The sequence below is a fragment of the Urocampus carinirostris genome, chromosome 10 (genome assembly GCF_059441175.1).
Source record: "Urocampus carinirostris isolate Australia breed hairy pipefish chromosome 10, RoL_Ucar_1.0, whole genome shotgun sequence".
Lineage (NCBI taxonomy): Eukaryota > Metazoa > Chordata > Actinopteri > Syngnathiformes > Syngnathidae > Urocampus > Urocampus carinirostris.
The window spans coordinates 37,573,715-37,588,649 of NC_142358.1; the positions used below are offsets into that span (position 1 = coordinate 37,573,715).

The following is a 14,935-nucleotide window of genomic DNA, read 5'->3' on the forward strand; positions in this document are numbered from 1 at the left end:
TCAACTTCAGGGACTCTACCGGAAACCATCTTCAATGGACATGGATCACATATTTCATATAAGTAGCAAGTGGGTAGTGCTTCCGCAAGTTCAAGCAAGTCGAATTAAGACTCGTTAACCACAGCTACTTGGGTAAAATGGAACACGGCTCATAAAGCATATAGGGGTCACCAACGTGGTAGCAGGCATCAGGTAGCCCCCCTAAAACGTGAGTAGCCCCAACGGGTTTTGCAAGCTCACCAGCGACGGGTCACTGTGATTTTCTGGGAAATTTGATTTCTAACTGGTGCAATCCTGGTCTACTAATGATCCCAAGAGCCAAGAAGAAATCCGCAGGTTCGAGAACGTTCTCCATACGGGCCTCGGTGCTGTGGAATGCTCTCGCCCCTGAGATTTGATCTGCAACCTCAGTGGAAATGTTTAAATCTAAGCTTAAAACACACTTCTATTCTATAGCATATGAATAACCTATATTTTATGTTGACAATATCTGTGTATTATTTGCCCTCATGTAGGTTTTAGATCAGGGGATGGTGTCATAATAGTCGAGGGGTGTCAAACTTATTTTAACTCGGGGGGCCACACGATAGAACAAACATTCTGTCGGGGGCCGGACTAGTGGATTAAAGAGAACGAAAAAGAGAGATAAAATAAAGAGGGAGGGAAAAGGAGAGAGGGCAGGACAAAGAAAGAAAAAGAGAGAGAGAGCGTGAGAATCAAAAGAGATAAAAAGTCGTGAGAGAGGTGAAAAAGAAAGGGAGAGGAAGAAAGAAATCCAAAGAGAAACAGAAAGACGGAAGGAGAAAAAAGAGAAAAGAAAGCGCGAAGGGTAGGAAGAGAGAAAGAGAAAAGAGAGAAAAGGAAGTTATAGCAAAAGAAGTTAAAAAGACAGAGAGAAAGAAACAAAGAGCAACAAAGGAAGAGAAAAAGAGCAACATAGAGTGAAAGAGACAGACAGAGAGTGGGAGAAAAGGGGTAGAAAAAAAGAGAGAGAGAGAGAGAGAAAAAGAAAAAGAAATACAAGTACAGTGTCTTTGTTCGAGGCATCTGGCTTTGCCAACTTCAAGTTGACATATTTAAATCTGGAGCTTGTTTTTCTCTTGCGCTTCTCTGAGTGTTATCTCACGGGCCACATTCAATCCCTTAACGGGCCTGATCTGGCCCACGGGCCGCCTGTTTGACACCTGTGTAATAGTCTGTGGTCTGTGCAGCCCTTTGAGACTCTTTGTGATTAAGGGCTATACAAATAAATATGACTTGACTTGAAAATATCATTGACATGATAGGTATCTTCACAACTTGATAATACCAACACAGTAACAACAAAGTAATAACAAGATAACGTATTATTATTATTATTATTCTGGAAATACAAATACTGGTAGCTCTTGAAGGAAATTAGTTACAAAACGTAGCTTTTCGGTTCAAATTGAACAGTGACCCCTGATATAAATGTTAATTTTAATGAGGCTTGGTGATATGGCCAGAAAATAAAATTTGTATTATATCATTCCGGACAGATACTATATTAATCGATTTTAAACAATAAACTTAACTTGATAAATGTGTATTTAAATTCCATTTGTTCTGACATGGATAACTATTATTTCTTCAGTTTTAACGAAGAATTAATTTTTAGTAGCTTGTGCAAAGAGATGAATTGTCACGTTGCCATGGCGCCCAATTGGCACCGCCTGTGTGGCGCCAGCTGCGGCTCGTTGACAAATTGGCTTCCCTGCTATTTAAGCTCAGTGCTTTTACCCTTTGTCAGTCCGTCAACGAACTTCTGCCCCGCAAGACGTGGGTTTTGACTCGGTCCGGTTTCCTGCCTGCATTTCGTGTTTGGTATCATTCGTCCTGTTTATTATTCTCTCCAGTTTTCGTTCCCGTCTAGTTTGTCCTGTTTAATTTCGATATCCTGTTTCGATATCAATTCTGTCATTCCACGCCAGACTGCTGCCTAACGTGCATGACTCCCCATTTCCCGTAAGATAAAAGGCTTGTGTGAGAAACGGTACGCATTTGGGTTCTCGTCCTGTTCCGGTTCATGACAAAAATCGGAGTTCGAACGCCGGTACGCTAGGGTGCGATGCTGGGCGGCGTACGAGTGTTTTAGCCCCTAATTATGCCTCCGAAGAAGGTCGGTGCAAGCAGGACAGGTGAAAAAAAACAAGTTGTTCGTACAACTATTGCCTTTAAGAAAGACATAATAGCTAAATATGAAAGAGGTGTACGAATTTCCGATCTTGCTAGTGAATACAGCATGGCTAAATCTACTATCAGTACGATAGTAAAGAATAAGGAGGCTGTGAAATCGAGTGATGCGGCTAAGGAAGTTAGCGCTATAAGCAAGCAACTGCCGCAAGTTTTGGAAGAGGTTGAAAAACTTTTGATGATTTTTCTCTTCCCCACCGTCCACCACAAAGGTAAGAAATCCTGTTCATAATTCTTTTCTTTATCCTTTTTTTATTTTTACACGTTCATGTAATCTTTTCGTACGGAAGATTACGATGACACGAACGTACGATTTGCTTTGTTTACGTAAAACATTCAGGGTGTTGGAACGGAGCCCCCTTTCCAATGAAGCGCTAGCCACTTGTTGTAGAGACCCTGGTGCTAAATGACGTGTAAACAACCTGATTTTTTTATTTTTACACGTTCATGTTAGCGTAATCTTTCGTACGGAAGATTACGCTAAGGCGAACTTACGATTAGCCTTGGTTAGCTTCATGTTTACGTTCATGGTAAACATTCAGGGTGTTGGAACGGATTAAAACGATTTTACATTACTTTTAATGGGAAAAAACGATTTCGGTGATTGAACAAATCGGTTTTCGAACAGGGTTCTGGAACGGATTATGGTCGAGAACCGAGGTTCCACTCCACTTAAGGATTTCTCTAAAAATTGACAGTAGCATCAGACCTATCGCTTCGTTGCAACGAAAAAAAAAAAGATACCGAGATAGAGGCTACCGCGGCGAACTCGTTTGACTCGATTGATTTGCCGTTCCGTCATAGTCGGTGTATACCGGATGGTACCCATAATTGACGAATTTGCGTTTTTCCGTACAGATTTTCTTGTACGTGGTACACGTCTTAAAATGCATAATAAACATACTTTGTACGACAAAAACGTACAGCTTGACAGGTATGCATAAGCTATATCATCCTGCTAGCACCAGCATGGGCATTCCCAATTTTTTCTGTACAATTATTCCTGGTCCACGCTTCAAGAGACGAGTAAAAACCGGGCAAAAGTCGAGTCCACTACGTTTACACGTGCTAGCAGATTTAAAAAAAGAAATCTGACCCAATTCTGCTCAGCACCTGCACTTTCATGGTCTTCCTTGTAATAAATGGCCGTCTCTAATGTGCATATGCCGCAGCTCGAATGTGCTGATGCGCCAATGCTAACGCAACACTTTCCAGTAAAGGTTGAAAGAGGCAGCTGCTGCTACACGTCGAAATTAGCTTACCTCAAGTCAAGCTCTGGTCTCCATTACTGGAATCCCATCAAATGTACGTCCGCTTCCCAACAGGGGGCGCTGGCTGGATGGCTGGCTCGTGAACAAGGAACCTAAAAAGAGAAGAAACAGTGTTAAATGCTGAGTAAGAGTTTTATTCTTCTTCCGAGAGTCGTCAGATATCTCGTTGAAATAAATCTAAAGGGTTAGAATGTTTCCTTCCTGGGATGCTGGGTAAAGCACCTTGGAGAAATCTTCAGAAATGTTAAACCTATTAAATGTTTAGGATGACAAATCCTCAACGCGAGGTTGAGTTCAGCGACGGACTTAGTGGAAAGAAACGGATAGGTAGCTGCATACATTTCTGACTCTAGATGAGGGGGTCGGGAACCGATGGCTCAAGAGCTAGATAAGGGTATTTTCATGAGTACATCTGGCTGGCAGATAAAATGAGACTGTTGCTGTCAGTGTTCCCTCTAAGCTGCGCGCAGATTCTCGGCGCACAAGAGAATCTAGCCAGCGACAAAAATGAGGGCTCAAAATTACTAATTAAGAAGCGACTGAAGTCAAAGTTACAGTGCATGAAGGTGAAAATACACGGGTTCCCCTGACGTTGTGTCCTAAATGCGGTATTTTGAAGTCGAGTCGAAGTAGAATGAAGTTGAGTAAAGTTAGTAGCATTTGTCGAGAACCGGCTTCTTCGGCTCGGCTCACTAAAAGTAACCGGCTCTTTCGGGTCCTAAACGGCTCTTCGGGTTGTTTTTGCTTCTTTAATCCCAACATGACCAAATACTATGTAAAATTATGCACAAAATGACTTAAAGGAAAGGGGGAATAGAACAAAAAAGAATAAAATACCAAAATGAAAAAGTAGTGAAAAGCTGAGAAAAAAAGAAACAAAAGGAAGAGAAAAAAGGAGGAAAAATTTACAAAAAAGCCAGAAATAAAGAAAAGAAAGAAATGTAGGAAAAAAGTAAATAGAGAACAAAAAGAAAAAAGTAACAGCTCGGAAAAAAATAAACACAATGAGATTTTTTTAAAGGAATTAAAAAAAAAAGTAGAAAAAAAACACGGAAAAAAGAAGAAAAAGTTTGTGTTGCATTCAAATAATTTCCAATGATATCAATGCTCTCTTCCTTCTTTCCTTTTCTCTCTCTTGCTTTCTCTTTTCTCTTTCTCTTCTTGTCTTTTCCCTCCTTTTCTCTATATTTTTAGGATTTCTTTCTTTCCCTCTCTTTCTTTTCCCATCTCTCACTTTTTCATCTCTTGTTTCTCACGTTTATTACAGACGTATCTCACATTGCAGTCAACATTACTGGCGGGCCATCTCATCTCATCTCATTAGCTGCACCGCTTATCCTCAGTAGGGTCGCGGGGGTGCTGGAGCCCATCCCAACAATCATTGGGCAGTGGGCAGGGGATACCCTGAACTGGTTGCCAGCCAATCGCTGGGCACACAGGGACAGACAATTTGGACCGGCCAATCAACCTGAAATGCATGTCTTTGGAATGTGGGAGGAAACCGGAGTGCCCGGAGGAAACCCACACAAGCACGGGGAGAACATACAAACTCCGCACAGTAAGTCCGGTAGCTTGATTTGAACCCACACAGGAGGTTCCCAAGACTTTAGAACTGTGCCGCACACGCGCTAACCACTGCGCCTCCGTGCCGCCCACTGATATAATTAATTTCATAACAGTGTTCAGTAAAAATTCTATCCTGGGCTGTAACTGGGCCGGACTTTAGACATGCCTGAGATACACTAAACAGATGTTTCCCTCATCAGGCTTTTTCTCAGTTTTCTTCATTCAATAACATTCGTCTCTGGTACTGTGGATAAAAATAGCCTTCACCAATTGCGAGTCTCTCTCTCTCTCTCTGTGTCTCTCTCTCTCTCTCTGTCCCTCGCTGTCCCCCTCTCTCTCTCTCTCTCTCTCCATCCAACAATCTCTCTCTCATACTCTCTCTATGTATCCAACAATCTCTTGCTCGTTCTCTCCCTATGTACTATCTACATAATACTCTTTTGAAGAATCGTCTTATTCAAAAAAACATGCAAACATCATATATAGTTTTTTGGGGGGCGGGGCTTGTTTCCATAAAATTAATCGTGTTGGTCGTTTTGTTTTACCCAAAATTGCTTTAATTTTGAACCAACTGTTTTTAAAGTGTGGTGTTATACATAATTACCCTCGTAAAACACATTTTCTGACGTCTACTTTTATTCCAAAGATAAAAATAAAAAAAGAAACGATGTGGCCATCAACCCCAGAATGTTGAGTCCTGACAGCAAAATGTGAAGGATGATTTTTGACTTTCCATTACCAAACATGTCAACACAGCTACGAGCCATTCCTTATTTCAAACAATTCAAAAGGTCATTCCTTGACTTCAGACAAGTGATTCATGCTTTTAGCAACAGGACTCTTTTCAAAGTTTTCCCAATTCATGCATTAGTCAGCCTTTTGTGTACTCTCTCTGTTTTCATGACCGCTAGTTGTCCTCGCGTTTATTTACTTGCACTAAGTCTTCTTAAATTCGGGGAAAAAAGTAAAACCAGAAGTGCTGTACCAAATAGTAAGATAGCCATTATGGATATATTATTCACGAATTGATCTGCAACCTCAGTGGAAATGTTGAAATCTAGGCTTAAAACACACTTCTATTCTATAGCTTCTGAATGACCTATATTTCATGTTGATAGATAGATATAGATAGACACTTTATTCATCCCCACAGAAATTCACACATGTTGACAATATGTGTGTATTATTTATTTGTCCTTGCAACATCCGTTGCAGCCTGGAAGGGGATTACATCATGTGCAGTCCCTTCTCAAGGTTTCTTCGTTTTCCTCATGTTGGGGTATTTGAGTTTTTCCTTGCCCTCACGTGGGTTTTAGATCGGGGGATGGTGTCATAATAGTCTGTAGTTTGCAATAATCTGTGGTCTGTGCAGTCCTTAGAGACTCGTGATTAAGGGCGTCACAAATAAACATGACTTGACTAGAGGTTTTTGAGTTTTTCCTTGCCCTCATGTGGGTTTTAGATCAGGGGATGGTGTCAGAATAGTCTGGTGTTGGCAATAATCTGTGGTCTGTGCAGTCCTTAGAGACTCGTGATTAAGGGCGTCACAAATAAACATGACTTGACCAGAGGTTTTTGAGTTTTTCCTTGCCCTCACGTGGGTTTTGGATTGGGGGATGCTGTAATAATAGTCTTTAGTTTGCAATAATCTGTGGTCTGTGCAGTCCTTTGAAACTCCTTGTGATTAAGGGCTAGTAATATTTTCAATTTAACACTATCAAGGAAGCTTTATTATGTAAAAAGTATGTCAGTTTTTCTGTTTTTAGATACCATATTGAGAACCGTTAAAGCAATGGAACCTTTCGAAACTAACGGAGTCGACACGGGTATCAGACAAAACGGATACCCAACTCTCCAAATCGCATCGTCACAGCAGTGTTCATTTTAACTCTGAAAAGTGATGGATCCCGGGGACTCGCATGCTCAAAAATCTATGGGTCCCAACAGAGATCTATGGATCCCCAAAATTCAGTGTTATCGAGGTTGAAATTGTAAATCGGCAACAAATATATAAATAAATCTATAAATCTATACATTCATTCAGTTTTAATCATCACAGTTAATTGGTAATACAAACTAGTTATCACTTCAGATTTTTCAGTTCACAAAAATATTGTACATTATACAAAATAATATTGCTAAAATATTAGTCTATATATTCATGCAGTTTTAATCACTTCAGATTTTTCAGTTCATATATTCTTCGTGGTTTGCTGTCCCACCACAGTTGTAATGCCTTCTCAAGGTCCAATTGCAGCAACGGAATTTCCATAGCTAATTTTGTGGTTTTCATTGTCGTTGTTTCTGAAAGTTCGTATTGCGAAGCGATTCATGCAATCCAGTTTTTTTGTCACGCTGGGTGCACGCATCACAGAACATGTAGCCTCCATTATCATCGTCCTCATAGCGTAACCAGCAATATAATTGAGTCCATTTTGGGAGAAAAGTCCTTTTCTTGCTAGGAGTATTCTTTTGTTTATCTTTCGTCGAATCGTTCGCTTCAAAACCCGTGTTTTCCTTGCCTTCGCGGTCTTCTGAAGAAATTCTCCGCCGTTTTTTCGTGCGGGAATTATTGCCGTTGTTACCACTTTCTGTATTATGTTTCGACTTATTACCGACACTGAAGAACTTACCAATTATTTGTTGATTTGCACCTAATACCAACTGTTTTTCACTCGACAACCACCAAAACAATGACGTCATCTCGAAGCCAACGAGATCTCGTTTGCCGAGATCGGCGCGAGACCAAAACAACAATGGCGGATCTGCCTGACAAAAAGTGCGGTAAATCTTTGTTAAAAAAAAAAAGGAATCGGGTAATAATGACAATTTTGTGTCAAAAAAGTGGCGTCCAAGTCCACATTGATTTGACACAATGCGTCCCCAGCAAAAATGATGCGTCCAGGACGCAGGGACGCGGGGAAACCAGAACACTGTCACAAGATGTAGCAGGCACAGAAGCAATCAACAGAGAAATGGGAAATATTACCACCTTGCCACTAGAGGGTCTAATTACCATTAATATGACACAACTCATTAACAGCCAGTGCAAATGAACACCAACACTGTCCCACTTAGAGAGCGGCGTTCAAGAACCGGTCCTCAACAGTATTCCGAGGCGAGCCGGGCGAAATTCCTCAACGCTAAGACAGAAGCAGTCGAACATTCATAATCTCACGGACTAAACTCGCTCCTCTCCTCCACTTGGCAGCTTCGGCTGCGATACGTTTGTTGATCTGATTACGAAACAACGGGAAGAAAGCGAAAGCAGCAGGAGAGACAACAAATACTTTAGGAATATCAAGACCGTGAATATGAGTCTTGTCATTAATATTTCACCGCGCCATTGTAGCTAAAAGAGAACAAAGCGAAAGAGGAGGGGGCGGCGAGAGAGGAGGTGATGAAAAATGCATCGTATTTTGACACGGCGTTGGAAAAAGATCCCAGGCAAAGAAAAGAAGGGAGCAATTTCAAAAATGCCGAGTGAAAACGTGATTTACGGATTCCCTGCTGGAATTTGAAACAAGGGTGGACTTGTCAAGGTCACCCGTACATGTCTTACTCCCTCCAGCAGGGGTGTCAAACTCATTTTAACTCGGGGGCCACACGATAGAACAAACATTCTGTCGGGGGCCGGACTCGTAGATTAAAGAGAAAGAAAAAGAGAGATAAAGAAATAAGAGAAAGGGAGGGAAAAGGAGAAAGGGCGGGACAAAGAAAGAAAGAGAGAGGGAGAGCGCATGAGAAACAAAAGATAAAAAGTCGTGAGAGAGGGGGAAAAGAAAGGGAGAGGAAGAAAGAAATCCAAAGAGAAATAGAAAGACAGAAGGAGAAAAAAAGAGAAAAGAAAGTGCGAAGGGTAGGGAGAGAGAAAGAGAAAAGGAAAAAAGGAAGTTAGAGCAAAATAAGTTAAAAAGACACAGAGAGAGAAAGAAACAAAGAGCAACAAAGGAAGAGAAAAAGAGAGACACAGAATGAAAGAGACAGAGACAGAGAGTGGGAGAAAAGGGGTGGAAAATAAAGAGAGAGAGAGAGAGAGGGAAAAAGAAATACATGTACAGTGTCTTTGTTCGAGGCACCTGGCTTTGGCAACATCAAGTTGACCAGGGTTGGGTAGGGTTACTTTAACTGAAATACTTTCAATTACTTTTGGATTACTCCAATACCAAATATGCTAATAAAAGACAAAAGAAACTAAATATGAATAAAATGATGACTCACAACACGTGGTAAGCTTTCTCTCCTGGCTTTGATCTCTTTGATCTCCGGCAAAACTAACATGAAATGCAACAGAAATAAAATGAAAATAAATCCGAACAGCTTGCCAACATCATTTTTGCCTTTCCATGTATTGCGTTACTCCCCAAGCCTGCACAAAATTTAGTCATTTTATTTATATTTAGTTTCTTTTGTCTTTTATTAGCATATTTGGTAGTAATTGAAAGTAATCAAGTTAAAGTAACCCTACCCAACCCTGAAGTTGACATATTTCAACCTACAGGTTGTTTTTCTCTTGCGCTTCTCTGAGTTTTATCTCTCGGGCCGGATTCAATCCCTTAGCGGGTTTGATTTGGCCCGCGGGCCGCCTGTTCGACACCTGTGAGTAAGATCGTCATGAAAATAGAAGTAGTTGTTGGGTTTACTTTACGAAATTCAATGAAGGATTATTTTGAAGTATTGTGTTATTTTCCCTGAACATTGCCAAAAGCTTAGACTTACTCTATAGGTGTTCAAATCAACATCTGGGTTTAGAATTGAGATGGGTCAGAGTAAGAAGATTGAGATTTCAGATCAGACCCGCTAAGGCAGGGGTGTCAAACTCATTTTAACCCGGGGGCCACACGGTAGAACAAACATACTCTCGGGGGCCGGACTAGTAGATTAAAGAGAAAGAAAAAGAGAGATAAAGAAATAAGAGAAAGAGGGAGGGAAAAGGAGAGAGGGTGGGACAAAGAAAGAAAAAAAAGGGAGAGAGGGAGAGAGCGTGAGAAACAAAAGATAAAAAGTCGTGAGAGAGGGGGAAAAGAAAGGGAGAGGAAGAAAGAAATCCAGACAGAAATAGAAAGACAGAAGGAGAGAAAAGAAAAAAGAAAGCGCGGAGGGGATGAAGAGAGAAAGAGAAAAGAGAGAAAAGGAAAAAAAAGGAAGTTAGAGCAAAAGAGGTTAAAAAACACAGAGAGAGAAAGAGACAAAGAGCAACAAAGGAAGAGAAAAAGAGAGACACAGAGAGTGGAAGAGACAGACACAGAGTGGGAGAAAAGGGGTGAGAGAGAGAGGGAAAGAGAGAGAAATAAATACAAGTACAGTGTCTTTGTGAGAGGCACCTGGCTTTGGCAACATCAAGTAGACATAATTCAACCTGCAGCTTGTTTTTCTCTTACGCTTCTCTGAGTGTTGTCTCGCGGGCCGGATTCAATCCCTTAGCGGGCCTGATCTGGCCCGCGGGCCGCCTGTTTGACACCTGTGCCCTCCAGTGTCACAGCATTCAATCCCACATGCAAATACAAAATTCTTCCAGCGGTGTTTTACTGTTCATCAATTTGTATTCCGACAAACAGGAGCAGGAACAGGGGCACGTCAACTACTCATCTGAGCAATGAAGAATTTATGATGCATGCTTTTGCTTCTTTATCGCTCTTTTTTTAGTTTTACAGGCTTCCTCATGTCTCCCCAGGTCGGGGAACGGTCGCTAGTATGTCACGCAATGAACCGCGGGGGAGGAATTAAAAGTGTGGGCGACATAAATGTCACTTTCAATTCACAGTCTGACATAGAATCTGTACCTTTTATATAACATGTATGGCTTCAGACTCCTCCTTAAGGCACCTGTGCCGTAAAATAGCCACGGAATCCTGGGAGAAGTTCACGCTTTTCTTTTTTTTTTTTTTTTTTTTATCTGTGAAGTTTTACAGTGTGCTTCACATTTCCCAATAGCGGCCTTGTATTGCAGCCATGTAAGACGCTAACCTGCTTATTGGGGGGTATTAGGGGTTCAGTGTCTTACCCAAGGACACTTCGACATGTAACACGGACGAGCCGGGATTCGAACTGGTGTGAAATGTAAGACGAGCTACCTCCTGAGCTACTGCCGCCCATAAAATGTCAAAAGTTCTTAAGCAAACTAGGAAGAGGAAGCCAGATTTCTTCTTTGGGGTGGATGCTGGGTAACCTCTCACAGCGCCACACGCCGGTAGTGGCGGAAAGAAGCACTACAGTGATGTCCTGATGTGATGCCGGGATTCGAACTGGGATCCCTTGATCCCAAGACGAGCGCTCTACCTCCTGAGCTACTGCCGCCCCTTTACTCATCCACAATAGTTGGAAAATACGTCTATTGCTATTTCCAAGAAGGAAAATTTAATCCGACTCGGTTTGATATCAGCTTCCGACGAGCCAGTCACCGAATCTTCACAATGGCGAGCATCCGCTTTATCCAACGTCATGGACGAACCCCTTTCTCGGATTTCCTACTTTCATTCTTGCTGTTTGAGCAGTAGAGTCCTTGATGAAGTAAATAAAGAAAAGCGTTCACACAAAGTCGGTGAGCAACGCTTGAAACAACAGTGAGCAACCATAATCCCAAGTGTGGCAAGAAAATTTGTTGAATAAAATGACTAAAATACAAAGATGATGTTGGCAAGCTGTTTGGATTTATTTTCATTTTGTTTCTGTCGCATTTTATGTTAGTTTTGCCGGAGATCAAAGAGATCAAAGCCAGGAGAGAAAGCTTACCACGTGTTGTGAGTCATCATTTTATTCATATTTAGTTTCTTTTGTCTTTTATTATCTATTAGCATATTTGGTATTGGAGTAATCCAAAAGTCATTGAAATTAATCCAGTTAAAGTACCGTAAATTCCGGACTATAGAGCGCACCTGATTATAAGCCGCAACCACCACATTTTAAGATACACATACACAAGCCGCACCTGGATATAAGCCGCATGCGCCCACATTCAAACATGTAACACAAACACAAAATTAACCCAAACCCGAGTTCAAATCCATCGATTAAAACTAAATGTCCTTGATTAAAGTCCACAGTCCAAAAATCACAGCCGGCAAAATGAACAGAAAATGATACCGGTACTTAAGGTTTGATGCAGACCTGCAGAGTCCGGGTCCCATTGAAAGTAATCCAAGGAAAAAAAGAGTATATTTCCAAAGGTAAGGGTTGGAAAATATATCAGGTGAACATATTTACTCACGCAACTCCTTTATCTTAAAACCAACTTTTTACCCCCTCTTCTTTCCTTGTCTGTCCCTCACCTTTAGCGGTCCCCACTTAAATTCGGCACCCCGCGTTTGTTCCGCCCCTCATTTTTCATTCACCCGTGAAAAACATATCAGAATAAGTGTCTAAAATAAATACAAATAAATACATTACAAAAATATACGGTTGCAAATACATATTATACATGGGTTACACATGTTTGCAAAGAAAGACGGTACACCGAGAGAGTTTTCAAAGATTTGATAATAATAATATAGCTTTGACGGGGCAGTTAATGGTAGCAACACTCGAGCGCCACTAGCGGGCGTTAGAAAAATGACACAAAATGGCCGCATCACTGAATAAGCCGCAGGGTTGAAAGTTAGGGAAAAAAGTAGCGGCTCATAATCCGGAATTTACAGTAACTCTACCCAACCCTGGCCATATCTCGTGGGGTCTACTGTATTTATCATGTCCCCAGAGTAACAAAGATTTGATTATCTGAGGAAAAACATCACAGTTATCTCATTAGCTGCTTACCAGATGGTAGCACCTGTCTGGCTACTTGGTGAAGTAAATGCCTAATTACCCGATTAGTCATGTGGCAGAAACTCAATGTGTTGAAGTACTTGGGCAATAAGGGCGTCACAGCTCTCCAGATGCTCAATCAGATTGATTTCCCGTTTTCTTTTGAAAAAAATCAACAGTTGTCGTCACGCAAAACTGCACAGAGATGCACAGGCGGAACACAACATCTAAGCCGATACGGTGGAACCTGGGTTTTCGAACGCCTCTCAGTTCGAACAAATCGGAGTCCGACCAAAAATTTCCAGAAATTCTTGCTTCGCTGTTCGGGTCAAAAAAATCGGAGTTCGAACGCCGGTAATGCGTGAGTGCGTACGCTAGGGTGCCATGCTGAGCGGCGTACGGGTGTAGATCACTCTTTTGGTGACCAACTGTTATCGCGTGCGGACGTGATTCGTATTGTTTTTGCTTTTAATATAGGTGTAAGAAGTGTTTTAGCCCCTAATTATGCCGCCAAAGAAAGTCAGTGCAAGCAGCAAAGTTGCTACAGGTGAAAAAAGAAAAGTAGTGCGTACAACTATTGCAATTAAGAAAGAAATGGCAGCAAAATATGAAGGAGGTGTGCGAGTGTCTCTGATCTTGCCTGCGCCTTCTGCTGACCACCACAGAGGTAGGAAATCCTAGTCATAATTCTTTTCTTTATCCTTTTTTTTTATTTTTACACGTTCATGTTAGCATAATCTTTCGTACGGATTATTACGATAACGCGAACGTACGTTAGCTTTAAGTTTACGTTAAACATTGAGTAATCATTCAGGGTGTTGGAACGGAGCCCAACATTGAGGGTGTTGGAATGGAGCCCCCTTTCCAATGAACCGCTCACCACTTGTTGTGGAGATCCGGGTGCTAAATGACTTGTAAACGACCTGATTTTTTTTATTTTTACACGTTCATGTTAGCGTAATCTTTTGTACGGAAGATTACGATAACGTGAACGTACGATTAGCCTGGGTTAACTTTAAGTTTACGTTGAACATTCAGTAAACATTCAGGGTGTTGGAACGGAGCCCCCTTTCCAATGAACCGCTCACCACTTGTTGTGGAGATCCGGGTGCTAAATGACTTGTAAACGACCTGATTTTTTTTTTATTTTTACACGTTCATGTTAGCGTAATCTTTCGGTCGGAAGATTACGATAATGCGGACGTACGATTAGCCTGGGTTAGCTTTATGTTTACGTTAAACATTCAAGGTAAACATTCAGGGTGTTGGAACGGATTAAAACGATTTACATTATTTTTAATGGGAAAAATGATTTCAGTGATCGAACAAATCTGTTTTCGAACAGGGTTCTGGAACGGATTATGGTCGAGAACCGAGGTTCCACTGTAGAAGCAAACACCAAATTCGCACTGTCCACTCGATAGTCGTTGTCCCAATGTTTGTTCTACCATCCACTCATCCTTATCTTTAAATGTTTTGTTAGGGACAAACAATGGGCTTTCAATCACTAACAACAGTGAGGCCCTGATTGTTTATCTGAGGTATCGGTTGTTCTCTAACATTAACTTGGACTACACGGGAATCAGCACTTCTGGATTAGAGGCCAGTGGATCACAGTTTGACCGGGTCTGTGTTGTGTAATCGTGACAACATGAATGAACCCTTCAGGATTAGGAAGGTTCATCAGTCACACAGTGTTCGTTTTACCTCTAAAAGGGGTGGGTACTGGGGACTCGCATGCTCAAAAATCTATGGGTCCCAACCAGTGTTCCCTCTAAGCTGCGCGTGTGCGCAATTGCGCACTGCTCGCACATTCTCAGCGCACAAGAAAATCTAGCCAGCGCACAAAAATCAGGGCTCAAAATTACTAATTAAGAAGCGACTCAAGCCAAAGTTACAGTGCATGAAGGTAAAAATACACAGGTTCCCCTGACGTTGTGTCCTAAATGCGGTATTTTGAAGTCGAGTCGAAGTAGAACAAAGTCGAGTAAAGTTAGTAGAGTTTGTCGGGGGACTGGCTTCTTCGGCTCGGCTCACTAAAAGAAACCGGCTCTTTCGGGTCCTAAACGGCTCTTCGGGTTGTTTTTTGCTTCTTTAATCCCAACATGACCAAATATTATGTAAAATCATGCACAAAATGACTT

At 41.5% G+C, this 14,935-nt stretch overlaps 1 protein-coding gene across 2 annotated transcripts in view; it reads right to left on the reverse strand.

Moving 5' to 3' along the window:
* Positions 1-14,935, reverse strand: part of lrfn1 (leucine rich repeat and fibronectin type III domain containing 1) — a 393,123-nt gene that overhangs the window by 54,875 nt on the left and 323,313 nt on the right. For both annotated transcript variants that reach the window (XM_088345470.1, XM_088345471.1), the window contains exon 4: positions 3,477-3,577. The gene's annotated coding sequence lies outside the window, so the exon portion shown is untranslated. The remainder of the gene's footprint in view (positions 1-3,476; positions 3,578-14,935) is intronic.